General features: G+C 29.8%; 1 pseudogene; it reads left to right on the forward strand.

Annotated features, from left to right (window-relative positions):
- LOC111308095 (putative 3-hydroxyisobutyryl-CoA hydrolase 3) overlaps positions 1-23,368 on the forward strand; it is a 71,778-nt pseudogene extending 48,410 nt beyond the window's left edge.
- The last annotated feature ends 4,342 nt before the right edge of the window (positions 23,369-27,710 follow it).

The following is a 27,710-nucleotide window of genomic DNA, read 5'->3' on the forward strand; positions in this document are numbered from 1 at the left end:
GGGTAGGATGAGGCATTATTCACAGCAAGATAGTATGGAGAGTAACCTTAGGGTGGATAGGGTTGATAACCCCTGAATTGTTGTTTATCAAAGCTCATAGCTTGAGCTTCAGTTTCTTTATTTTCTAATGCCTTCTTGGTTTCTCCTCCTTTCAACTTGCCATTCTTGATGGCACTTTTAATAATTTCTCTAGAGATCACCATGTCGATGAAATTCTTTGTTGCATTCCTTATCATCTTTTCATAATAGAGAGATTTCAAAGTGCTAACAAACAATACTGTAGTTTTTTTCTCAGTCAGAGAAGGCTGTACTTGAGAAGCAATATCCCTTCACCTCTAGGCATACTCTTTAAAAGTCTCATTGGCATTTTTCTTCAGATTTTGTAAAGACAAATAATCAGGGGCCAAATCCATGATATGTCGATATTGACTAATAAAATCATGGGCCATGTCACTCCAAGAACGGATACGAGTTCTGTCTAACTTTATATACCACCTAACAGTAGAACTAGTAAGATTGTCGTAGAAAACATGCATTAGTAGCTTTTCGTCATGAGTACGGGCTGTCATCTTTCGACAATACATGATAATATGAGTTTTTGGGCACTTTGTGCCATCATATTTTTCAAATTCTGGTATTTTAAACTTAGGAGAAATGACCACATCAGGGATTAAGCAAAGCCCAGTAACATCAACTGAACCATAGAAACCAATTCCTTCCACAGCCCGTAGCCTTTGTTCTAGCATACTAATTTTAGAATTTTCCTGAGCTTCCACTTTTATCTTTTCCTTGTCTTTTTCTTTCAGTTCATCCAGATCAGGGATTTGAATTGGTTCAACTGCCTTTTCAGTAAAGATAAGATTCACATAGCTATGGTAATGCCCTGGATTAGAGGCTGATGGCATTCCAGGATATGTAGGATATGTGAAGTGTTATGGTGGAACCTCTTATGTAGACTAGGCTTGAGGTGGACCAAAACCGAATGGATATAAGGGGTTAGTCACTTCTTGTGATACAGGACCTTGTTGGCTTGTGTTCTCTTCTACTCATTTCCCCTTATTTAATTTGTTGAGAGCATCCAAAATTTTACTTAACTCATTCTCAATCTTTTTCTAAGCTTTTTCTAATTTTTCAAATTGATGAGAATTTTTTTGCTCCATTTGTCTGCCCTTGGCTCTTGTATTATATCGGTGGATGGGGTTTTTACTGGATGGAGCATCACAATTACAATTAGAAACTATGTATGATATGCAAATGTATGCATGAAATGTACTAATGTTTGCAACATCATTGATATTGATAAAAGAAATCTCCATTTGAAACTTTATTAAATAAAATTTCAAAATTACATCCTAATAAAGTCAAAGCAATATTCTAAAGTCCTAAACATCATTATTTATTTCTAATGCCTCCTTATAAACTTCCTAGCTTATTGGTAATGATTTTGTGCCTCATCTAGGAAATCAAGTAAATATCACCCATGTACTCCCACTGGTTGCACCATAGCCTTCAAACTTTTCACTTTTTCTTCAATTTCTGATGCTTTGTCTGCAACAATGCATATCTAATCAAACAAATGCCTTAGATGCCTTTGTTTTTCTGTACACATGTCTTTCCATAACTCACTCTATTGAGCTTGTTTCTTGCATTCATCAGACAAAGCTTCTACTTGTGCTGTGCATTAATCCACTATCTATTATAGCATTTGGCTATGTCTATATGCCCTAGTAGTAGCCTTTTGTTCTTTCTCCACCCTTGCTTTTAACAATTCATTTTCTTTTAAAAGCCAGGCAAGCTCGGGTGTGATTGACGAATGTGTCATATCTAAATCATTAAATAAGGCTCTCCATTGATCTTTTTACTTTGTAAGGCTCTGGATTTTCAATTCTTGAAGTCATGAACACTCTCTCATTTCTATCTTCAATCGCTTGTTTTCTTGTTCTAACTCATCTTTCTCAGACTGGAGTTTTCTCTTAGCTATTTTCATTTTAAGCAAAGGATCTTGAAGAATGGGTTTTAGGGAATGCCCTAACTGTTCACTGGGAATCACATTGTCTTTTCCCCTCCTCGTATGCCATACACTATATTCTGGAGTGACGTCATAAATAAACCTCCCTTGGTTAACCTTGGTGGTTTGCTTCCATGCTTCATTGATCTTTTCAACCATTCCATATGCCTCTTTATCAGTGAATGAGAACTCCCCTTGGTTAAGTCCATAAGTTTTTGGAATGAATTGCTCACACTTGGATTGTCTTCTCACTAAAGCTGGAGCATAAGTAACAGCACCCTATAGGCCTAATAAAAACACCCATGGCTGATTTCCACAACTGTATAACATCATATCATGACGTATCCAAGGTGCTCTCCAAACTATCCCTTGACTATCAAGGGCTCGAAAATAAAAAACCCATTCCTTTTTTGACTTTGCTTGAGGTCATGTGCTATAATAGAATTCTTTGATAGGGATATTGGAACGAAGGTATGGCTTGCAAAATTGACTTTCTTTACATTCCATGTGACTCTTGATCCATACATAAAGCAACTGTAAACATCCATTAAGTCGACCTTTACCGTTTCTATGACAAAAGTTTAGAGATTGAATGGTTTCTACCAAAATGGTTGGTGCTGCATTGACCTAATATGCTAACTGATCAACAAAATCCACCACTACAACATTAACATATCTGATGACTTTCGAAAAGATCACCAATCCATATAAAGCTATAGCCATAGCTACTAATCCATGATCATCATCTATGTGCCCCTGGATGAAATCTCGTAAAAAATTCCATGGAATAGCCTTACTTTCACCTTTTATCTTAACACATGAATTGACTTGAAGCAAACTAAGTCCAAGCATTTGCACTAGTTTTTACGATAGCCCACCTTGTTGGCCCAATAAATCTTGTTTGGGTTTCCTAGATCGAAATGAAGTAGGACCATATACTCTTCAATTGTGGGCACCATGTTTGCTTCATTGAAAACAAAACATCTATATGAAGGATCCTAAAACTGAATGATAGCCCTAATCAAATTATTATCCACTTGCACCTGTAGCAGTGAAGTTATGTCTCCATATATATTCTCAAATTCCTCCTGTCTTATTCTATTCATGCATCCTCATATACTGCTTAAGTCGGATAGATCATTTTACTGTAGCTCTAAATGAACTCTTTCGAGTAATGATGAAATAAAATCCTTAGGTAAGCAATCTCCTTGTTTTCTTTGACCCTCTTCTGACTTAATTTTCAATTGATGAACAGACTCATAGTGGACTGATGTAGACTTTGGTTGCATTTGGCTTTCTATGGATGTAAGTGTAAGATCTAATTTATCAATAACTGATATGCGACAAATATTTCCTATATGAAAATGATGCAAACGATAGTGTTAAATATGATGATATGATAATGCTAAAACATAAGAATGAAATGACATATAGATGCACAAAATCAAGCAGACAAAATGGTTAGATAACAAATTGTTCCTTCTTGTGCCCTAATTTTGGGTTGTATCTATTGATGGATAGGAAGGGCTTAAGTTGGTTTTTTAGGGGTGAACTATATGCAGGGTTAGAAATTTTTAACCACTAAAAGGTTCCCAAATTGTTCCTTACATCATTGTCCATCACAAACTAATAAGGCAGTCTAATCCTCATCCATCACAGGCTACCAATGAAAAGGATTCAATTTGAGTGGGAGTATTTCACTAGCCATTATGAAGATTATCATTTCACTAGAGCATAGGTACTTTACTTCCTCCTAAGAGGGACTAAGCCTAGGTATAGAGCTCATGTAATGCAAATGCATGTGGTAGTGTATGTGAAGGAACACAAAATTATCAATCCCATAAATCAAATAAGAAACCGAAAAAGAAAAAATGTTAGTAAACAAATAACTTAAAGCCATTAGTTCAAAGGATAGGATAAATTCAGAAATTATGGCTTGACTCTTTAATGTCCCCAGTGGAGTCACCAAACTGTCATAACATATAGATTCGAAAATATATAGCTAGATTTAACAAATGAATGGAATCACCACCAATCTTTTATTAGGTGTGATTGGTCACCTAGGGAATCTATCCTTTTAAAGAACTTCTAAGCTTGACTAAGGGTCCCTAAAAGAATAGGTTCGGGTCTATTAACCAGAACAAGGTTCGAGAGTTCGGTTACATATGTGGAAGGTTATAGCACCCCCACATGCCCATCCAAGGGATGGTACCATATTATTTCAAATTTATCCTAAGGATCAAAGTCTAATGGTTTCAAATATTGGAAACAATTTTTAAGATTCTCCATCAATCTGGTAGAACTCTTAAAAAATACTTCCTCACCTCAAAAGTATTCAAGAATCTCATTTGATTTCTTGAAGAGGCTTTGTCGTCAAAAAAAGATTTATTTATTATTATTTATTATTATATTCTTTTTTCGTCGAAAATAGATCTAATTATTCCACCATTTGGGCCAAATTAGAAATATTTTTTCTTTTGAATTTTTAAAATTTTCACCATTTAGGCCTATTTAGAAATTCCTTTTTTTTCTTGGAAAGAAAATAATATGACAATTATTTTTATTAAAATTTCATCTAAATTATTCAACCATTTGGGTCAAATTTAGAGAAAATTTCTCACCTAGAGATTTATTAAAAATTTACCATTTGAAATTTCTAAGAATAACATCTTTAGATAACTATCAAATATTTTTAATCCAAATTTTTATTTAGAAAAGAATACAATTACTTGTATTGAAATTTCATTTATATCATTCCACCATTTGAGCCAAATTTAGAGAAAATTTCTCACCTAGAGATTTCTTAAAAATTTACCATTTGAAATTTCTAAGAATATTATCCTTGGGTAATTTGTATTTAATTCCAAAAATTTTATATTTTTATGTTTTTTATTATTTTTAATTTTTTAATTTTTTTTGTTTGAAAATAAATATTAATTATTGTTATTGAAATTTTATCTAAATTATTCTACCATTTGGGATAAATTTAAACAAAATTTCTCACCTAGGAATTTCATAAAAATTTATCATTTGAAATTTTTATAAATTCCATCATTGGATGATTAATATTTATTCTCAAAATTTTTATTTTTTATTATTTTATTAAATTTAATATCAAGTAATGAAAACCATAAAACAAAGTGAATAAATAAACAATTATGCATAAAACAAAACAAATGAATAAACAATCAAATAAAGAGAAAAAAATAAATACCAAACAATTAAAGAATTTGAAAAAATAAATAAATAAATAAAATCAAGTAAAAGTACTAAAGTTGCCGTGAGCCTTTGGGATAAAATTCTACCAAATCAATGTGCTAACCTATCACATGACACTAAAGCATCAAAGCACACTAAGGCACTTGCTCCACACACATGTGGTTCCCCTCCACTATTGCCTTCCGCTATTTTTTGTTTCCTGCTAGCTTCTTCTGTTCTTGCTGCCCAGTCTTCTTTTTGGTTCCTCTTCTTTTTTTTTTCTTTTGGCGCCAGCAGCTTCACATTCCCTTGCCTGCTGTCAATTTTTTCCCTCTTCTTGTGTGTTCTAGCATTTACTTTTAAGGATTGATCAGAGGAGTTTCTGATCAATCCTAATTCCTTCTTGTGATTGAGATTCAATCTTTGAATCCAATCCAAACTCTAGCAGCCCAGTTTTATGCAAACTCAAACACCTTTTTTTGTTTTTTCATTTTTATTATTTTTTTAATTTTTTAATTGTCAAGTTGATCTTGTAGAACCCCAGATAGATTGGGGTGTCTACAAACCCATCAATTGATTATGCTTTAAATTTGAATATAGGTATGATATACTCCAATTTTAGAATTCGAGTATAATGATAAAAGTATTATGATTTTACAAATTCATTTTTTATTTGTTGCAGTTGATAAAAATGGTCAACGGAAGACCAAAAGTTGAACAACTTTGAAGGAATTGTTTGCACTACCTCCTAACAAGTGTATTGTAGTGTCTGCAAACTCTGATAGGCAATCAATTGATGAAGAGACTCAACTGTTGGTTGGATTTCTAGGCATGCTAGCTCGTAATGGAATGAAATTGCTTATTCATTATGAAACATGGCAAAAAGTTTCAAAAGAAGTTAAGGCTGATGCTTTAAACTTTATTGAGGTATTAGTATAATTAATTAGATATAAAAAACTTTTATTTTACATTTGTTTACTTATTTAAACTTTTTTTATTGTATTATTACAGTCAAGATTTGTACTTGAAATACCAACTTCATTTATGCTTAAGTCATTAGGAAAGAAATGGAAAGATTACAAGCATAGTTGGAAGAATAAGTATTTCGATCGAAATACTACTGTAGAGGCGATGATGGAAAATCTACCTCGCAATGTGATAAGGTGGCAATATGAACAACTAGTTAGATTTTGGTTCTCAAGAAAAATAGAGGTACTAGTTTATAACTTTGTATAGTAGAATGAAATGATGAAAGTGTTTTTTGGTTTAAGTTGGTAATATTTGTATTTCTATCATACACGTAATTATTTTTTATGACAGAAAAAAGAACAAATTGGGATTGGTAGCAAAAAAGAACAAAAATATAGCCACACAAGTGGATCAAAAAATTTTGCAAGAAAACAAAAAGAAATGTAAGTTTATGATTATAAACTTATTCCAATGAATGAACTTTTTTTGCCATTAAAAGGCAAATATGCAAATTAACAATTATTGTTTTGTTTTAATAGTTTTGATAGTTTCAACACATGATATTAAACTTATCGAAAGTTTTGAACTTAGTTGACACGGATGATATGTATGAAAAAGTTATTGTTTACGTATATTTAGGTTAAAATACAAATTTGTTGTTATTATTGTCTTTCAACAGTATGGATGGCTTCAATACTTGATATTAAACTTGTCCGATTGATTGAACTTGGTTTCTACGGTTGATATGAGAGAAAAAGTTGTTGTTTATGTCTATTTGGGACTATTTTTCCATATAAAAGGCAAATATATAAATTAAACTTTTGGATGGCTTTCAACATATTGAATGGCTTCAATCCTTGATATTAAACTAGGAGAAAATAATTGAATTTAGTTTCCATAATCGATATGTGTGAAAGCCCAAAATGCTTTTATTGTTTTGCGTATGTTTAAGACTATTGTGTTGTTACAAGGTCAAAATATAAATACATGAGATTAAAATTATTCAAAATGTTAATACTTGATTGATAGGCTTGATATGCATGAATAAGATGCGGTTAATATGTATCCTATCAAATAACATATGTTTTTATATAGGAGAATGGGATGGGCGGTACAATTGGATGTGTGGAACTTTTTCGCATAACACACACAAAAAAAGACAGATCTTACATGAATGTCGAAACACAAAAAATTATGATAATTTGTATCATCTATTTTAATAGAAAGTAAATATTTACTCTTTTTAACATATTATCAATTAATCATTAAACTTGATAGTTGTATATGACAAATTCATAGAAGAAAGCGAAAAAAGAAAATGATCACTGATATTGAAGTAGCATCTAATGGTTCTTTCAACATGCAAGTAATGGTAAATCGAATATTCATAGAAGTTGTTGGAAAAGAAAGGCATGGACAGGTCTGAGGCCTTGGATTGGGTCCAACACCATCTGCCTACTATGGACATAGCTTTCAGCAATTTACATTCTTAGTAAGTCATTCTTCGCGAGACATTTCAATATTGAGAGGAGAGTTGTAAACTATGCAACAATGTTTTCAGCAATGGAAGCAGAAAGAGAACATAAGCATGCCAAAATTGGGGAAGACGTGCTAGAATGGAGTAAGAGCGTGCAAAATTTCAATAGTTGCATGATCGATTCGATCATCTTATGAATTTTATGCAACAACAATTTTTAAGAAATGATCTTGATGCTTCACCAAGTCAGGTATTTTATTTAGTAAATATTTAAATTTTTAAATATAAAAAAAGCTTACAATGAAGTGTTAAAAATTGTATGGTATTATTCAGTAGGTTTTTGAGCACGCTAGTGACAAAGGTGACAAATTTTCTTCATCAATTGGCAACCAACAAAATGTATGCAATCATCCATTTCATACATTTTAAATTTTTATTTTGTTAAGGTATTAAAAATATTTGAATGTTATTATACTAATTATTAAACTTTGTATTAATTATATGCATATTTAAACATGAATTATGTTTATATTAATTTCAGTTTCTGAATTTAAGCTCTTTAATGAAAATAAAATTTATTAATAGAAATTAAAAAAAATATTTTAACATAATGGCGGTGTTTGCGTTCAACAATGTCACTAAATGAATAATTTAGTGGCCTTTGTATCATAAAATATCACTAAAAGTAGTGACGCTCTTACCAGCAAATGCCGCTAGTTAAGTGGAGTTTTTATATAGATGCCACCAAAGCAACGGCATTTTTCTCATAAAAACGTCACTAAATTAACGGCGTCTCAAATATACAAACGCTGCTAATATAGAGGCATTTTCAGTTACAAATACCACCAAAGCAATGGCATTTTTCTCATAAAAACTCCACTAAATTAGTGGCATCTTAAAGAAAAAAATGTCACTAATATAGAGGTATTTTTAGATACAAACGCCTCTAAAGTAGCAGTATTTTCAGTTACAAACGCCATCAAAGCAACAGTATTTTTCTCATAAAAATGCCACTAATTTAGCAACATCTCAAAGATAGAAACGCCACTAAAATGGTGATATTTCAGATATAAACGTAGCTAATATTGAAGTATTTTTTAAAAAACACTATTATTTTTTATGACGCATGTATAGTCAGCACTCTTAGTGGCATTTTTCTCAAACGCCATAAAGTTTTTAGTGGCATTGATAAACGCTGCTAAACGTTAAAAAAATGCCACTAAAAACCTAAAACCCTGTAGTTATAGCAAGACTAATGATCATCCCACACTTGTACGAGACTTTCAAACCTGAAGGGTTCATGTACCCAACTACAAAAGAAGATTTAGAATAAAGTATGGAGTAGGCATTCGCTCAATTGTCTATCCATGCAATTGAAGATGAAAAGGGGCATGCGCAAGAAATATGGGTTCACCCTTGTCTGCTAAATCATGAGCTGAACAATTGAAGTATCATCGAAATGCCTTTTACTCTTAAGACTAATTCAATGTAATTATACATCCCAATAGCTTATGCTTAAGGCATTGGGGTGGTCTTTCTTGTTTGGGCCATTTATCTATTATTATTTTAATAAAGATTATGAAGGATGCATTTTCATTCATTTCTTCTTGTGCCTTCATTTTTTTCAGTTTTTCATTTTTCTAAACACATATTGCCAACATATCCCATTTCATTTAATTTCAGGTCCTTAAATGAACAAAAAGATAATCATGATAACGATCGAGGGGTTAATTTTGAAAAATCAGTTAATACTGATGAACATGATAATGAAAATGATTCTGAAGAATATGTTATCCCTTCAGACTTAATGAGATTGATTGAGTAAAAAAGTAAACCAATTGAGCCTCATTAAGAGATAACTGAATTAGCGAATTTAGGAGATAAAGAGAATAAAAAAAAGGTTAGAATTGGCATTTCACTTTCATCAGGAGACAAACAATGATTGGAAAATCTACTTCAAGAATTCGTGATGTGTTTGCTTAGTCTTACCAGGATATGCTTGAGCTTAGTATAGAAATAGTTGAACATAGAGTAACTCTAATGCCAAAATGTAAACTAATCCAACAGAAATTAAGGTGAATGAAACTTGAGATGTTGCTAAAGATCAAAGAAGAGGAGAAAAAGTAGTTTGATGCAAGTTTCTTGCAGGTGGCCACATATCTAGAATGGGGGCCAACATAGTACCAATCCCTAAAAAAGATGAAAAAGTGTGGATGTGCATAGACTATCATGATTTGAATAGGACTAGCCCAAAGGATAACTTTTTTTTACCTCATATTGACACACTAGTGGACAACACGACCAAGCATTCAATGTTTTTCTTTATGAATGGGTTCTCAAGGTATAACCAGATAAGGATGGCTGTAGATGATAAAGAAAATACCACTTTCGTGACCATGTGAGGGATATTTTGCTATAAAGTCATGCTCTTTGACTTAAAGAATGCTAGAGCAACATACCAAAGAGCCATGGTAACGCTTTTTCATGACATGATGCACAAAGAGATTAAAGTGTATGTAGATGATATGATAGCAAAATTTCAAGAAGATAAAAGTCATGTCACCAACCTCAAAAAGCTACTTGAGAGGTTGAGAAAATTTCAACTCAAGTTGAACCCAGCTAAAAGCACTTTCAGGGCAAGGTTAGAAAAATTGCTAGGCTTTGTGGTCAGTGAAAAAAGGATTAAAGTTGATCTAGATAAAATATAAGCCATTTAAAATTTATCACCTCTAAGTATACCGAAAGAAGTTTGAGGTTTTCTGGGTAGATTGAACTACATTTCTTAGTTCATATATTAGCTTAACTATAAGTGTAATCCTATTTTTAAGCTTTTCCACAAAAATAACCCTAAATAATGAAATGAGGAATGCCAAATAGCTTTTAATAAAGTTAAACAGTACTTATCAAATACAACCTATTCAAAATTTATCACCTCCAAGTATATCGAAAGAAGTTCAAGGTTTTCTGGGTAGATTTAACTATATTTCTTAGTTCATATATTAGCTTAACTATAAGTGTGATCCCATTTTTAAGCTTTTCCACAAGAGTAACCCTAGAGAATGAAATGAAAAATGCTAAATAGATTAAAGTAGATCCAGATAAAATACAAGCCATTTAAAATTTATCACCTTTAAGTATATCGAAAGAAGTTCAAAGTTTTATGGGTAGATTGAACTACATTTTTTAGTTCATATATTAGCTTAACTATAAGTGTGATCTTATTTTTAAGCTTTTCCATAAGAGTAACCCTAGAGAATGAAATGAGGAATGCCAAATAGCTTTTAATAAAGTTAAACACTACTTATCAAATCATTCGATACTAGTACCACTTATTCCAAGAAGACCCTTGATTTTATATTTAACGGTGTGTGAAAATTCAATTGGATGTGTGTTGGGACAGCAAGATGAGTCTAGCCGAAAAGAGAAAGCTATTTACTACCTAAGTAAGAAATTCACAGAATACAAGTCCAAATATTCATCTTTAGAGAAAATATATTATGCATTAGCTTGGACTACCAAAAGATTCAAATAATATATGCTCTATCATATCACTTGGCTTATAGCAAAACTAGATCCAATTAAATACATCTTCAAAAAGTCCTCTTTGTCTTGAAAAATTGCTAGATAGCAATTAATGCTCTCAAAATATGATATAGTATATGTGAGCCAGAAGGCAATAAAAGGGAGCGTTATAATCGAGTTTCTCATAGATCGTGTTGTCGAGGATTATGAGCCAATGAGATTGGAATTTTCAAATGAAGATTTGATAATTGTTTCTCAATTAAAAAAGGAAGAGCATGAAGAGAAGTGTTGGAAAATATATTTTGATGGAGCTGCCAATGCCTTGGGATATGAAATTGGAGGAGTTTTAATTTTTTCAGAAGAATAATACTATCCTATAACAGCGATGTTGAATTTCAATTGCACAAATAATATCACTAAATATGAGGCATGTGTCATGGGTTTACAAGCTGCTATAGACAAAAGAGGTAGAGCATTAAAAGTGTTTGAAGACTCAACTCTAGTTATATATCAATTGAATGAAGAATGAAAGATGAGAGATGAGAGATTTAAAACTTATCCTATGTCATAAGTATATCCTAAAGTTGATCAAGTAGTTTGAAGATATTCAGTTTGATCATTTACCTCGAGAGGAGAATTTAATTGTTGATGCCTTGGCTACCTTGGTGGTAACGATTTGAATTAGTGATAATACTGACATTTAGCTCATTAACCTAGATGTCAAGAATGTGCTAGCTCATTGTTCTAATGTAAAAGAGGAAGAAGATGGGAAGCCTTGGTATTATGATATCTTATAGTACATTAAGAACCAATAATACCCCATCCAAGCAACTGAGAATGAAAAAAGGTCATTCGGAGACTAGCTATGAACTCCTTCCTAGATGGAAATGTTTTGTATAAAAGGGGCCATGATCAAGTATTATTAAGATGTATAAATAAGATCAAGGCTAATAAAATTATTAAGGAGGTGCACAATGGAATATGTGGGGCATATGCAAATAGACATATAAAGCTAAGATAGATCATGAGAGCAGGGTACTATTGATTGACAATGGAGAGTGACTACATTGACTATGCTCAAAAATGTCACAAATGCCATATTTATGCTGACAAGATTCATGCTCCATCGTCTACTTTACATGTTTTGGCATTACCCTAACTATTCTCTATGTACGACATGGATGTCATTGGTTCTATTACCCCAAAGGCTTTTAATGGGCATAGGTTCATTTTCGTGATGATAGATTATTTCATAAAATGGATGAAGGCAGCATCATTTGAAAGTGTAACACGATCTGTGGTTTGTAAATTCATAAAAAGAGAGATTATTTGTAGATATAAACTTTCAAAAAGAATCATTTCAGATATTGCTAAGAATCTGAATAGTAAGATGATACAGGAAATATGTACTCAGTATAAAATCAAGCATCATGATTTGATGCCATACCATTTGAAAATGAATAAGGTAGTTGAAGCAACAAATAAGAATATAAAAAGAATCCTTGAAAAGATGATCGTGACTTATAAAAACTAGCATGAGAAGTTACCATTTATGCTGCATGCTTATCGGACATCAGTGTGTACCTACTGGGGCAACCCCATTCTTTTTTATTTATGGGATAGAAGCTGTATTGCCAATAGAATTGAAAATCCCATCCTTAAAGGTTTTAAAGGAAGTTGGACTGAAAGAGGCTAAATGGATTTGAAAGCACTATGAAAAGTTGAAATTCATTAAAGAAAAGATATTGACAACGTTGTGCCATAGTCAGCTATATCAAAGAAAGATGATAAGAGCTCATGATAAAAAGGTTTGACCTCGATGTTTTTAGGAATGAGAGTTGGTCTTAAAAAGAATTCTCCCAAACCAGCATGATAATAAAAGAAAATGGACTCTGAATTGGAAAGGGTCGTATGTTGTGAAATGAACTTTCTCAGGTGAGGCATTGATATTAACTAAGATGGATGGAGATGACCTACCTCATCCTATAAATTCTAATGTTGTGAAGAAATATTATACTTAAAAAAAGAGAAAAAATAAAAAAAGAGAACTTAAGTCAAAAATCCCAAAAGGGCGATTTAAGTCAAAGAGGATTTATTTAAGTTGAAAACCTCAAAAAGTGACTTAGATAAGGAAGATACAGCATCAAATTTAGAAATTTACTAGCATAGAGGTTAGCATGTTCTAATGAGCTCTAAGTTGTTAAGTGCATCAAGTGGTTGAGTTTTTTGAAAAGGACTTCAAGATATGTTATCAAGATTGTCTGATTGTTTATTTTGGGCATTGTCTCCCTATACCCATTTTTGTAATTCTTTTCTTTTCACATTGGCCAAAGTTGTGCTATCATTTTTGCTAATAAGAGATATTCCACTTCATTCTTTACGTTTCTCTTTTGATGATTATTTTCATGCCATTTTAACTTTTTTTTTCTTTACTACCTTACAATGAAGAAATGTATGATTACATTTTTACTCTTTGATATTGAAATAATGATTGATAAATGAATAACAACATGAAAGATTTCTACACTACATTGGAAAAGTTAAGAGTGAAAGTGACAAATATGAAATGTTCAATTCCTGATAAGGACATTAAATTTGGAAAAAAAATTTTCTTTAAAGAAAATATGAGAGTTAAAGGAGATGGATGATTGATAATGACATTGATCTGGTCTTAGTACCTAAAGATTGAAAGGTTTGGGGCCTAAGAAAAGAGCTTGAGAAACTTGAGTACCACAATTAAAGAGAAATTAATTAACCAATATTTGCATAGATGCATTACATTTTTAAATGTCTAATGCATATCATACATTTGAGAAGATCTAGTGCATGAATTTAGGAAGCAGAGATATTTCAAGATCCCACAGATGTGAAAACTTTTCAATGAAAGAGTTTTAAATTCTTGTTTGAAATAAACTTATAAGATAATATTCTAATCTTTGGGAGAGGATATTTTTCAGTATTAGGAACGATCTGTAAGACCTTCGGGCATAATCTCTTAAAATTCTTTCAGACACGATTTATGACTCCTCTAGACATAATTGTCAGGAAGCCATTATTTTTTCAAAAGTTGTTGAGCCTCTCCTTAGAAGAGCCTTTATTTTTTTCAAAGTTGTTGAGCCTCTGTTTAGAGGAGCCTTTACTTTTCAAAGTTGTTGAACCTCTGATTAGAGGAGCCTTTATTTTTCAAAGTTGTTGAGCCTCTATTTAAAGGAGCTTTATTTATTTTTTTCAAAAGTTGTGAGCCTTTGCTTAGAGAAGCCTTGTTTATTTTTTAAAGTTGTTAAGCCTCTACCTAAAGGAGCCTGATCTATCTTTTTCAAAGTTGTTGAGCCTCTGATTAGAGAATCCTTTATTTTTCAAAGTTATTGAATCTCTGTTTAGAGGAGCTTTATTTATTTTTAAAAGTCGTTAAGCCTCTTATTATAGGAGCTTGATTTATCTTTTTCAAAGTCATTGAGCCTCTATTTAAAAGAGCTTTGTTTACTTTTTTCAAGTTGTAGAGTCTTTGTTTAGAGGAGTTTTTATGTTATTCGAGGAGTTTGAGTCAAAAAAAATTTTGAATATGTTGAGATGGTTATTTGGATAAGATAGGTGTCTACGTCTTTGCATAATTCTTGTTGCACAAAAAATACGAAAAGAGGGGTAGTTGTAAATACCCAATTTGGCCCAGATCTGGATCAATTGAGCCTGGTCTAATAAGGTCCAATATATTTAGCCTAATTAATCATTATATTTTATATTTTATATTTTATATTTTATTTATTTGTTTTTTGGTTTTTATCTTCTAATTATTCGTTTCTGTATTTTTATTTATCTTTAATTTCTTTAATTTCCTATTTGATTTATCTTTGGTTTTTTTAATATTAGATTAGTTATTAATAATAGGATAATGATAAGAGTAAAAGGAAAAAATTAAAAAAAAAGTTTTGCCAAGATTGGGGTGGTGACAAAGTCGTGGATGAATTTAATTTCTACGGGATAATGCAGAAATCTTATCAAAGTGGGAGTTAGAGTTAATCAGAAACTCTTATGATTAAACCCTATAAATACCCACTGATTAGAGGCTAAAATGACACACAAAAAATAAGAAAGGCAAAAATCAGGAAAAGCACATGCAAAAAAAGCATTCAGGAGTTTGTAGAGAGATTTTTGGGTAAAAAAAATTCTAGTATCTAAAAAATTTTAAAAAATTTCTAGAAATTTTTTAAAATTTTTTAGATTTCGGTTGAATTTTTCGATGAAATTTAAATTTTTCAGTGAATTTTTAGTGAAATTCCCAGTTTCAAGCGAGATCCCCAGTTTTTAACGTCACATTTCCAGAAAATCGATAAATTTTTCAGTGAACTTTCGATAAATAACCCAGATTCTAACAAGATTTTTCAAAATCTGGTGAAATTAAATCGGTGTTCTTAGGGGGTTTAAAAAGAGAGGGAGAGAAAAGAAATGGAGGAAAGAAAATGGGGCAGGAAAATCTAAGGAAAAAATTAGAATTCAGGCATTTATAGCCTCGCCAAAACGACGCTGTTTTCACTTTAAGAAGACCCAAGATCCGAGCGTTTTTTATTCGGGCGACCTGACCCGAGCATAATCCGTTTCTGTCTACCCGTGTACCAGTCGATCCCTTCAGCTAAGCCGAGCTGCTAAGCCTCGTCCCTGAGCTGCATTCTGTGCCTAAAGCCGAGTCACGTCAAGCAGCTCCAACTGAGTGGTTTCTATTTTTTGGTTTTTTTTATTTATTTTATTTAGTATTTTATTTATATTTTAGTATTTTTGCATGATTAAATTTAGGAAAAAAATAAAAAGTAAAAATAAAATATTTTTTTAGAATAAATATTAATTATCCAATGATGAAATTTATAGAAATTTCAAATGATAAATTTTTATAAAATTCTTAGGTGAGGAATTTTGTCTAAATTTGTCCCAAATGATGGAATAATATAGATACAATTTCAATCGCAATAATTAATATTATTTTCAAAAAAAAAATTAAAAAAATTAAAAAAAATTAAAATTTAATAAAATTTTGGAAAAATATAAATTACCCAAGGATTAGATTCTTAGAAATTTCAAATGGTAAATTTTTTAAGAAATCTCTAGGTGAGAAATTTCTCTAAATTTGTCCCAAATTGTGGAATAATTTAGATGAAATTTTAATAAAAGTAATTATATTCTTTTCCAAATTTGGTTAAAAATATTTGATAATTATCCAATGATAAGATTCTTAAAAGTTTCAAATAATAAATTCCTAAGAAATCTCTAGGTAAGAAATTTCTTTAAATTTGTTTCAAATGGTCGAAAAATTTAAATGAAATTTCAAGAAAAATAATTGTCATATTATTTTCTTTCCAAAAAAAATAATAATAAAAAGAATTTCCAAATAGGCCCAAATGGTGGAGAATTTAAAAATTTTGAAAGAGAAAATATTTCTAATTTAGCCTAAATAGTGGAATAATTATATGTATTTTCAAATAAAAAAATAATTCAACCTTTTTTCCGACGATGGAGCCTCTTCAAAAAAACAAATAAGATTTTTGAATATTCTTGAGGTGAAAAAATATTTTTTAAAATTCTACCAAATTGATGAAAAAATCTTATGAAGTATTTTCAATATTTAACATAAAATTTTGAAACCATTAAAGTCAAGACCTTAGAATAAATTTAAAATAAAATGATACCATCATTTGGATGAGCATGTGGGGGTGCTATAACTTTTCCCATATGTAACCGAACTCTCGAATCATGTTCTAGTTTGTAGACTCAAACCAATTCTTTTAGGGACCCTTAATCAAGCTTACGAGTTCCTTAAGATGATAGATTCTTTAGGTGACCAATCACACCTAGTAAAAAAGATTAATGATGACTTTATTTGTTAAATCTAACTATAAAATTTCTTATTTATATGTTATGATAATAACAATAATATTTAAACTTGGAGACCAAAAGCTATTCAGCATAACATAGTACTTGTCATTCTTGATAATAAACACCGATAATATTTAAACTCTCAAGCGTTGACTACAAGACTCTATAGTCTCTCTCTCTATATATTTATAGCTTTCACGCTTGAGCTATTCCTAGCCTTGAAATTGCGACTACTCTTAACATTATAAGTTAGAAAGGAAAAAAAAACTAATATAATCATGTCCCTCCAATTTTTTTTGTAAGAAAGTGGTGGTGGAAATGATATCATCATTTTGAGAAGTGAAGCATTAGTCATATAAGAATAATGTTCACTTAAATTACTTTTCTTCTCAACGAAGGTTTTCTCTAAATTTCGAATCTCTATCATTTTGGCAAGTAAAATTTGCTTAGAATCAGATTGTTTATCACGGAACCAACACTTCGTTGATATCCCTCCATTATACATCAGAAAAAGAGCACCGTCAGTTTACAATTAAATTCTTGCTCTTCCTTCTTTATCACATTTTCTTTATATTTATTTACAATTAAACCTAAACCCGTCATTTCTTTTAATATTTTGTTGATAAACATAGAAGTAGACATTTGCTGCATTTTTCTGTGATTACTGGTTTCAGTGACATAAAATTTCATGGTATAACCTAGATAGGTACTGTTTGAAGGAGATTTATTAGTGAAGAAGGTGATTTTAAATAGACCCAAGAAGTTAAATATCCTAAATTATGAAATGTTGAGATTTTATACTTATTATATATTATATCTACTAAATTTTAATTCTTCTATTTTATGAAAATATGCTTATATATAAGTTACCTTGTTGAATGAACTCTACTTGGTTTGCAGATTTGTCAAATGCTAACAAAATTCCAAATATATAAGAAAGATTCTACAACAAATTTTGTGATTTTGAAGGTAAAATTGATCGTCAGAATCCAAAAAGATACTGAAGAATTAATGATCTTTTAATTAATTTTGTTTTAGACTTTCTATCACCAAAAAAAAAATTATGAGAGTTTTAGACTGGTCATTGTGTTGGTTCACTTTCCAGCTATATATCCAAACAATTGACACATTTATTATCACTAATGATCATACGTAGTGATCGTGTAGGGCAACACTAGAGCATTTTGTGCCGGGGGTGATATTGTTTCCGGAATTGGTGCTAGCAAAATAGGGTTCAGCTCGGCTCGATATTATTTTATTAATATTTTTTATATAATTTTAATTTAAAAATATTAAAAAATAATATAAAAATAATTTTTAAAATTTATATTGTAATAAGCTTAAACGGGACTTTATAACTAGGTTGAGTTAGACTTTGGATTAAGGACATCAATGATTAGGATATAAGGCAGCCAGAATATTCCACATCTTTGTGACCGAATTTTTATCTTATATCCATTTTCATACATATATCTAACAAGTATTTCAAATTTATCTTTATTCTCATCCTTACAGAACACAAATATTTAATAAATATGGACAATTCTTATACCCATAGCTTTTTGAAAAAAAATAAAAATTTATTTTTTTAGCTTTTTTTATTTTTATTTTGTATATTTAGATAATTTTTTTATAAATATATGTTAATATATATTTTAATAAAAATATATTAATTCTAATTAATCTAAAATAATCATTTATATTATTATTTAATACAAATCTATTTATTAAATAAATATATGTAAGAGACAGATACTGAGCAGGTGCTATGTTACTCGTTTTCATTTTCATACCAATAAAATTTTAAAATTATACATATCCTCGTCACGTACCCACAATGTAATATCTATCATCATCTCCATTCAAATAAAAACCAAATCTCTCATTAGATATAAATAAAATTAACATCCCTACTTTGGACAAATTATTAAAGATTTTAACGGGTATTTTGTTGATGGATACTTACTTTTTACACAATTACTCCTTTTTCTAATATATATCACTTATATATGTTTTGTTCATACATAATATAAAATCCCCTATCATTAACTAATCAGGTCATTGGAGTTTCGGGGCAGATTTTAACCGAAAAGAATATGCTTTAGACTACCTACTTGCAACATATAAGAAACGCTTGGTAAGATTTCACTTATCAATGGTGTTGTTATGGGAGGTGGTGCTGGCATGTCTATTCATGCAAAGTTTGGAGTTGTTACCGAAAATGCTGTAAGTTTTTTTTTTTTTCTTTTTTTCCCCTTTTAGTGAACTTATTTTGGCACATTAAAAGGAACTTGGGAAAACTTGAACAGGTGTTTGCCGTGCCAGAAGCAGCCGTAGGGCTTTTTCCTGATGTTGGAGCTTCCTATTTTCTTTCTATACTTCCTGGCTATTTCGGTTACGGTTTCTTTTCCTGATCGATGCAAACGTACAAAATTGAAATTAAACTTGTATGGAATTAACAAATTAATATTTTTGTTAAATTAATCCTGCATGTCTAATATTAATGAAGGAGAATATTTGGGACTAAGTGGCGCAAGGTTGGATGGAATGGAAATGCTTGCTTGTGGACTTGCAGCTCATTTTGTTCTGTCAAAGGTAAATTCTTAATGCTTCAAGGGATTTTCTTTCCCCAAATACGATACTATTAACAAACAACATGACATTTGATATATGTTTTAGGACCTAGTTTTGCTCAAAAATGAACTTAATGAAGTGGGAACATCAGAGACAATAAAGATTGCCAGGAAAATTGACGCATTCTCGAGTGCAGTACCTGTTAAGAGAGAGAGTGCTTATGCAAGGAAATAATAATTGTTCACTCATATACATTCCTTTTGCATGGTTTTATTATAATTTTTTTGTTTCTTATTACCTTTTCGTTGAATTAGATTGAAGATTATAAACAAATGTTTGTCAAAGAATACTGTTGAAGAAATATTATTAGCCCTTGTAAGTGTATCTTAATGTGCACATATTTTTCTATGATAAAAAAAAAAGAACGAACTTAGAAATTAATAAAACAAATTTGCTTTGCTTTTTGTATGCAGGAGAAGGAGACAGAACATAATGCGGAAAAATGGATGACCGAGGCTGTTAAATCCATGAAAGCTGCTAGTCCTATTAGCGTTAAAATTTTTCTCGGATCAGTAAGTGATCGATGATTTTCATATATTTCTTTCATTTATTTACAAAAAAAAAAAACAATAATTTTAAATAGTAGGGCATTGCAATGGCGTGATGATTATGAATTTTTGTTTAAATTGATCGATGAACAGATCAGGGAAGGCGGAGAACAAACACTTGAGCAGTGCTTTGCTCGTGAGTATATAATCTCATCTAACATTCTTCAAGGATCAATTGGTAATGATTTGTACGAGGTACTTATCAATGAAAGACTGACGATTTCTCGGTTTCAACATTAAATATTTAGTTTAATTTAATTTGTTACTTCGTAGTAATTAATATAATGTTGCCTTAAAAATATATACAATATGCTTGCAGGGTACAAGAGCCAAGCTAATTGAGAAGGACACCAAGCTAATTGAGAAGGACAATAAACCTAAGGTATTCTTAACATTATATGATGATATCTAATATTTGCAACAATTTTCCATTCTTCTATTGAATAAAATTATAGACTATTGTATATTATTATTATTATTATTATTATTATTGAAATGTTGTCAAAATTATGGAAAAAACTACTTATATTAAAGTGTACAAAATGTTGGATGCTATATTTTCTTAGCTGAAAATAGAGAGAAAAAAGTGTTAATTAATAATTAAAACTTAAGAATAATAGCTGAACCGTCTTCCTACCAAGTTAATTTAAGAGCTAATTTGGATTTTTGTTTTTCTGATCATTCATAAATGCAACACTAGTGGGAGCTTTCAAATCTGCAGTCAGTGAACAAAGAAACGGTGGATCGTTATTTTACAAAGGTTGATGATCCCCCGTGGGAAGTCCTACGCCTTCCTGTTCATCGACGACAGCCCAACTGCTTTGATGTATTGAAATCCAACATTGAAATCCAAGATTTGAACTATCTCCTGTCTGGTCTTAGGTAGCTCTTGTCTGGTCTTGCCATGTCAAAAATGGGACACCACACCCTTGTGGAAATCCTGAAACCTTTTTATTTTTACTTTTTTTAATATTTTTATTGGTTTAAGTGTGTTAAGCTAGAAAATGTACTCTATTTAAGTTGTAATTCTGATAAAACCATTAGTATGCTTATCAATAATGGAGGTTATAAAATAATAACAATAATAAAAGAAAAAATTTAAGAATAATAGAGTTTGTCATAACGTATAAATTTAAAAACTTAATCGTTAGACACAACAAAAGAAGTTATCACTAATATTTTTGTTTTAATATGATTAGTCACTTAAATAAATTTATCCCTTTAAAAAGTCTTAAATTTGATTAAAAATCTTTAAAAGAATAAATTTTAATCTATTAATCAAAAATGCATTTAGGAGTTCAATTACATGAGGAAGTTTCTAATGCTACCACAATGTCAATCCCAGGGATACCTCAATTAATTCTAAATTATCTTAGTTAAAATGGTATTTTAATTTTCATCATTTAAATATTAAAAATAATTTTAGGTCTTCTCTACCATTTCGTAAAATCTCTAAAAAAATTCTTTATCTTAAAAGTATTTAAAAATACCCAATTATATGCTTGAATAGACCCCATCATTCAATATAGTTTATTTGATTTCCTTTTTAGTTTGTTTTAATCCCTTTATTTTATTGAAAATATATCTAATATTTTCATCATTAAAAAATTATTTTGAAATATCTTCTTATTTACAAATGTCGAAGAAAATCAACTATTCTCAATTTCTTAGAATTTCATGATGGAATTTACCTTCTTTTTATTTTTAGGATTTATTTTTGTTATTTCTAAAATTTTCTAAATTTTAATTTATATTTTCTTTATTATTTAAAAACAAATATCAATATGGCTATTGAAAATTTTATGTAAATTTTCCACCATTCTACACTCAAAATTTTCTAAAAATTCAACCGTTCTTGATTTTTAGAATTTTATCATTAGATAATTTCATTTATTTTCAAAAATTCTAAAATTGTTCATTTTTATTATTAATTGAAAACAAATGACAATTATTATTATTATAGAATTTTTATCTAAATTAATATCCATCATTTGGAAATATTTAGGAGAAAACTTTTTACCTAAAACTTTTTAAAAATCAGTCATTCTTGATTTTGGAAATTTCATAATTGGAGAACTTTATTTATTTTTTAAAATATATAATGTTAATAATAGTTAAATTATTATCTTATTTTATTTAAAGCATATTGAATTCATATACATTTAGTCTCTCTTCAAACAGCACCAACCTTTGCCTCTCTACAAGACCAGAAAAAATCGACCACTAAACTCCAGTTGCTGACAACCTCAATAGCTTCCCTTATCTTCTTTACTTTCTTCCTCTATTTCTTCAACACACCAAAAGTTGCTACTGACCATGGTACCTCTCCGTTTCTAACCAGCAGCATTGTTGTGGAGCTTGAATTGCCCACAACTAATTATCTTCTTCTTTCTTTCCTAGCTTTGTTTTTCTTTTCCTTTGTTTGACTGAAAGTTCTTACGAGAAGAAGGAAATTAGAAACCCTTCAAAGCCATGGCTTCCACCGATCTAGGTGTTTCAACTGTCGAAACTCGCTTCTCCTCACCGGTTCGAATCTCTAATACTCAAGAAAACCAAAAACCCAAAACACCTGCCTTCTTCACCGTTGTCTTTAATCAACCGAGATCCACTCTCTCTTTTATTATCTAATCTCGATTCGAAGCACCCTAAATATCCAAAGGTAACTGAGCCCGAATCCTATAAGGAATTTATTTCTCAAAGCAAAAAATGTTTCTGTGTTTAATTCTTGCTATCATCGTGTGTGGATTGTGGCAATTTGGACTGTGGGTTATGTGTGTGGGAGTCTCAAGTTGTGCTGTATGGTGGTTCAAGCAGTAGACAGCAGAAAATGATAAGGCTATTTTGGCGACGTGGTGGGCTTACGATGGTAAAGAATGAATTCTTTAATGGTTTCTGTTGTAGGCTGCAACATGTTGTGTATATTAGGGAGGGACTGGGGAATTGTTTTTGGGATGATATGTATTGCTCTATGGATTCTCATGTAATAGTGGAGACTCTGGCGTTGATTGGTACGTACTGCTAATGATAATGGTGATTGGTTTTGGTGAGGAAATCAGAGATTGTGGATTGGAAGTTGCAGTAGTGGAGTCGTGGTTGTTGTGCTCTACAGTGGTGATGCGTAGTTGTGACAATTCTAGTAAGAAAGATTAATTCTATGCTTACGAGAGTAAGGTTTTTCTTTGGGATAATATCCTAAATGGCCCTTGAACTATTGCCGTTTAGTGAATTTGATATCTAAACTAAAAATATTGCTAAACAAATATCTAAATTATGAAATTATGTATTAATTTGATCTAAAAGTTAATTCCGTTAGCCTAGATGTTGACTTGACTATTTTAACTAATAAAAATCTGTCATATGGACAGAAAATGACGTGTAAACATAATATGAATTACTTACGTGATCAAAAATTAAAAAAAAATAAAATTAAACCCCAAACAAATTAATTTCTCTTAAACAATAAACCCCAAATTTAATACCCAAACCCCAAACTCCCAAATTCGAAGAACCTAGAAGAAATTTAAGCAAAGTTCTTGTTTTCTTGTCTTTCTTGCTTTTTGATTAAGCAAACAAAGAAACAGAAAGTGCACTGTTTAAGCAAATTTAAGCAAACAGATAAAGAGAGGGTTAATATCCTTAAATCCCAAAAAAAAAAGAAAAAAAAAAAACTCAAAACCCAAAATCTTAGATCAAGGTATAAAGGAAAGCACCTGAAACTGAAGAAACAGAAAATATTAAGTATAAATTCAGAGATGCACGTGTGTGCTTATGTCACAGCAGAATTACTATTGCCCTTTGGAGATAGCCCATTGAAAAAGGAAGACGGGACCAGATGCATAGTTGCTTAGAGAAATTTTGTTGTAGAAAAATATTTGGCCTATAAGTGTTAAAGTTCTGTTCAGTGTTGCCCTCCTTCCCAACAAGCCTCCTCTTGTCTCTCCACTCCCCACACTATGAACTTTGTCTTGCTAGAAACAAATCTTAACCCAAGACTGATGAAAATGACGCTCACATATCTTTTAGGTTTTGCTTAAATTTCTTCTGGATTCTTCAAATTTGGGGTTTAAAGTTTGGATATTAAATTTGGGTTTACCGTTTAAGGGGGAATTAATTCATTTGGAGATTTTTTTTTTATAGATTCAATTTGTTTTCAAATTTTTTGACCACATAAGTAATCCATGTCATGTTTATATGTTATTTTTTATCAACATGGCAGATTTTTATTAGCTAAAACAGCCAAGTCAGTGTATAGGTTAATGGAGTTAATTCTTGAACTAAATTGATACACGATTTTATAGTTTAGTTACCTATTTAATAATTTTTTAATTTAGATATTGAATCCAACAAATTATAATAGTTCAGAGGCCATTTAGGACATTATCTATTTAAAAAAAAAACGGTTTATACACGTATTAATTGTTTTCATATATTATTTTAAATTTTTTGATTTAATATAAATATATTTATAAATATATATAAATTTGTATATAATGATATTACTAATAATATACAAAACAAATATACAATATCTTAAAAAATAAAATAAATAAGTTTTAAAATATAGCAAATAATATCATCAATTTATCATGATATTTTTAAACAGTTAATCTAATCATATGATATTTAAATAAGTATTTTTTTCATGCAAAAATACATTAAGATAAAAAAAATAAATGAAAAAAATTAATTTTAGCTTTAGATTCTTAAACTTTAGAGAAAGAGTACAATTATTTTTTGACAGAGATTGAAATACTTATGAATTTATATTTAAAAAAATAAAATGTAAATAAAAAACAAATTGCAATGAAAAATTAAAAAAAAAAAACTTAACTTTCAAAGGTTATTTTGTTTGTTAGTTTTATTTTTATTAGCTTAAAAATAATTAAATAATAAAAATAAGTTAAAAATTACAAAATATATTTTATACTTATGTATCGATCGAAATAAACTATTCTATCGAAATCAGCTAAAACAAACAAAAATAATTGATATTATTCGGTACCAAGTTCAGTATAAAAAATTATCTTTAAAAGTATCATATTTTAATATAATTGAAGTATTATTAACTAGTATGACCAATATGAAATGAAATTAACAGCAATGTGTAGGAGTGTTGGAGGACAATGGTGATCTAGGATCAATTGGACAACAGAAGGCTCTCAGCGCTATTGTGTACCGTTTTCTCTATGCCTTCTTGTGGTTGAATTTTTCTCTTATAAGTGACTTAATCCCAATTTAATAAAGAGTCCAAATGGGAGGAAAATTTTGTTTCAGATAAATTTTTTTTATCTTCCCATTAATTTCAATTCATGTGAGACTTAATCTCAAAATCATCTTCAAAATTTTTTTAATCCCAAACAATTTCGAATTTACCCCTTTTTGTTTTTTGTTTTTTCTAATTTTTCTAATATTTCAAAAATTATAATAAAATAAAGAAAATAAGGAAAGGTAAATAATAACTATAAAATAAACAAAGGATAAATCATAAATAAAATAAAATAAAAAAGAAAGTAAACCAGATACTTTTTTTGGGCTTAAAACCCAAAACTAAGCTTAAAAATAAATTAACTATTCCTAAATCAAGCTAAAGAAACAATAAATGGATCGAAAATAAAAAAACATGAACCTAAGATTCAAAAATGTAAAGATCCGAATAAAATGAGATGTCCACGGAGGTTATAGAGTTTTCCCAATGTTTCTGGTGAGGAGAGACAAGTAAATTGATAGACAAGTAAAAGTTGATATAATGCTCTGGTATGTTATTAGGTCATCTTGAATTTACGTGAGCTGTATGTTTCTCATTAAGGTAATCATGATTTATCCAGTAGTATGATTGAATGAAATTTTGACCACCAAGAATTTGAAATTTTGACATAGCCTGAATGCCTCTGTTTTAGAGCTTCTAACCATCGCATGCTTGGCATTTCCTTATAAAAAATCAATATTAGTTAGTTAGAGTTGACAATCTCACCTGTATCCTATGGAATTTAATTTGATCTGATCCAATAGGGTTGATTTTTTTTAATCAAATTTCGAATCAAATCAAATATTTTAAAAAAAAAATCAAAGTCGGATTTTATGTAAACTTGTCACGATCCAACTTAACATATATATATATTTTATTTAATTTTATATTTTTATATGTTTTATATGTTTTATATTTATTTAATTTTATCTTTATATTTAAAAATAATATATTATATTTAAATATAATATTTTATTAATTTTAGGTCAAATCAAATTGATTATAAATTTAAACATATGCAAGTCAAGTGGAGTTCACAAATTAAAAAATAATATTTTAATATCAAGTCTGATTTAGGGTGAACAAAAATCTGTCCCAACACAACCGTTGCTATCCATATAGCTAATTCATAAATGGTTACCTAATATTAGTAGAATTTATATTTTATATGTTGTTAACGTACAAATTTTATATTACTACCAATTAATCAGATTATCTCAATTCGTTGATGATACTTTTTTTAAAAATTAAGTTTTGTATATTTATCTTAAAGGCTAATAAAAATTCATGTTTAATTATTAATGAAGCGTTATCTGATTCATTGATAATATATACAATTTATGCATAATATATTATAATATATCAAATGTAAACTTATATTAATTAGCAACGGATTTTCTCCTGTAAATTGATTACTTATTTTTCAAAATGTAATTGTAATGGTTAAAATTTTAAACCAGTCCTTAAACTTTATCATTTTATTTAGATAAATTTTTATATTTTTATTATACTTAAATAAGTTTTTATTCTTTAAATTCTAACCAAATAAGCTTTTATCTTAAACAAAAAATTGATTTATATTAAAAATTTATTTAAGTACAAATTAAAGACTAAAGAGTTATTTGGATACAAATTAAAGTTTAACAACTTATATAGATATAAAGATGAAGAACTTATCTAGGTGTAATAAAAGTGAGAGCATATTACCTACAATAATTGCCTTAGAATAAACCAATTAAAATTTAAAATTATATAAAATCCACTAAATATTATATGGAGGAGTTCACACACTTATAAGTGATAAATCTCTATATAATTCTTGATTGTAATTTGAGTAATTTTATAATTCATTATTGTGGTAAAACAAAATAGTATGTGAAATGCTATCAATAAAAATATAAAAGTTATTTATTTAATGAAGTTCAGAAATTTTTTATCATTATAACCAACGTTGATTAAGTCATGTTCGTTTGAGGCTTTAGGGGTAAGAGCATAGATTCTTTCTCCCGCCCCTCAAGGTTTGGAAATTTTTATGGCGTTGACGTAGCTGATCGCAATTGCTCTATTATTAGGGTGTAAAACCTCCATTCCTTGACGTAAATTAGTGATTTCAAAACAATCTTTTTACTGTGAAAGCTTTTGGAAGGAAACAGAAGTTAGATCTCCCTCTTAGAAAAATTAGAATACAACAGAAGTTACATGCACGAACCTTCAGCACCGACCATCGTGATAACACTGATAACAGAA

This window comes from Durio zibethinus, chromosome 2 (genome assembly GCF_047325235.1).
Source record: "Durio zibethinus cultivar Kanyao isolate XHJ-2024 chromosome 2, ASM4732523v1, whole genome shotgun sequence".
Classification (NCBI taxonomy): Eukaryota; Viridiplantae; Streptophyta; class Magnoliopsida; order Malvales; family Malvaceae; genus Durio; species Durio zibethinus.